Source organism: Acanthisitta chloris, unplaced genomic scaffold (assembly GCF_000695815.1).
Source record: "Acanthisitta chloris isolate BGI_N310 unplaced genomic scaffold, ASM69581v1 scaffold23674, whole genome shotgun sequence".
In the NCBI taxonomy this organism is placed as follows: domain Eukaryota; kingdom Metazoa; phylum Chordata; class Aves; order Passeriformes; family Acanthisittidae; genus Acanthisitta; species Acanthisitta chloris.
In genome coordinates, this window is record NW_008671326.1 from 51,286 (window position 1) to 52,332 (window position 1,047).

The 1,047-nt window shown below is 36.6% G+C and overlaps 1 protein-coding gene across 1 annotated transcript in view; it reads left to right on the forward strand.

Moving 5' to 3' along the window:
- The window catches only part of RALGAPA1 (Ral GTPase activating protein, alpha subunit 1 (catalytic)), a gene marked incomplete at its 5' end in the record, with an annotated part of 124,739 nt that overhangs the window by 46,391 nt on the left and 77,301 nt on the right, over window positions 1-1,047 (forward strand). The gene's annotated exons all lie outside the window — the stretch shown is intronic.

Below are 1,047 nucleotides of genomic sequence, written 5' to 3' on the forward strand. Positions count from 1 at the left end.
GTACCTATTTGTCTGTGATATACCTACATGCAGTGTCTTGTTCTCTAAGAAATCAAACTCTGCATTTTCAGGGATATGGAAAGACATCTTTACTTCTTCCACTGCAATTTTCACATTTTAAAAGTGCCTTTCTGCTGAAAGAAGCATGGCATTAGCTTTCACGGACATTGTTGTTCAGCTTGTTCAACAATGTTCTGCTTGACTTTTGTTCTCTTCATTTTTCTCTTTGCTGTCTACTTGTTCAAAGTCCTTGCAGAAGATGTGTTCTGTTTGTTTGTATGTTTGGGTTTTATATGTTAATAATTTCATTAGTGTTTGGTATTTTTGTCCCAAGTTTCCACTGTAATTGAATTGATAAGATTGCAATTAATGACTGAGTTGTCCATTGAGAGATTCTGTGTCTGTCTATTTTTGCTTGGACCACTGTTTTAGAGGTGCAGCTTTTGTGTGTCACATGCATTTAGCTGGGTTGCCTCAGAAATGCTTGTGCAATTGCATTGTCTCTCTGTCTGACTATTCCCTGCACCCAACAATATTGGAGACCATTGCCTAATTTCTGCTAAATTGAAATATAAGACAACAGGAGGATATTATTTTCTTTGATGTTTTATGAAAGATAGGCAGCTATCTAGTGAAAATTGTATGTGTGCAGAGTCCCATGACGGGGAGGCTGCAACATGAATTTGCTGTATTAGATGCCAGCAAATCCATGCAAAAACTCAACCTCAAAACATGCTTGAAAGAAACAAGTTTTCAGTGGTTCTGCTGCTCATAAAACTACTCCTAAATGATTTTGTCTTGAAGGTTTTTGGAAGGAAAATTTCTTTTTGGCACATAGGCAATATTTCATATTAGTAAATGATGGAGTTTACCATTGATTGCTGTTTACTCGTCCTAGAACAAGTTGAACTCAAGTAGACAAGTAGTCTCAGTCAAATTCAGATCCATGTGTGCTGGAGTATCTTTTAGTGACAAACTCTTGTAGTTCAGGAAATTTTCCTTAATTGTTTCTGTCCATTCTCTTCTGTCATGTGAAAATCTCTTTCC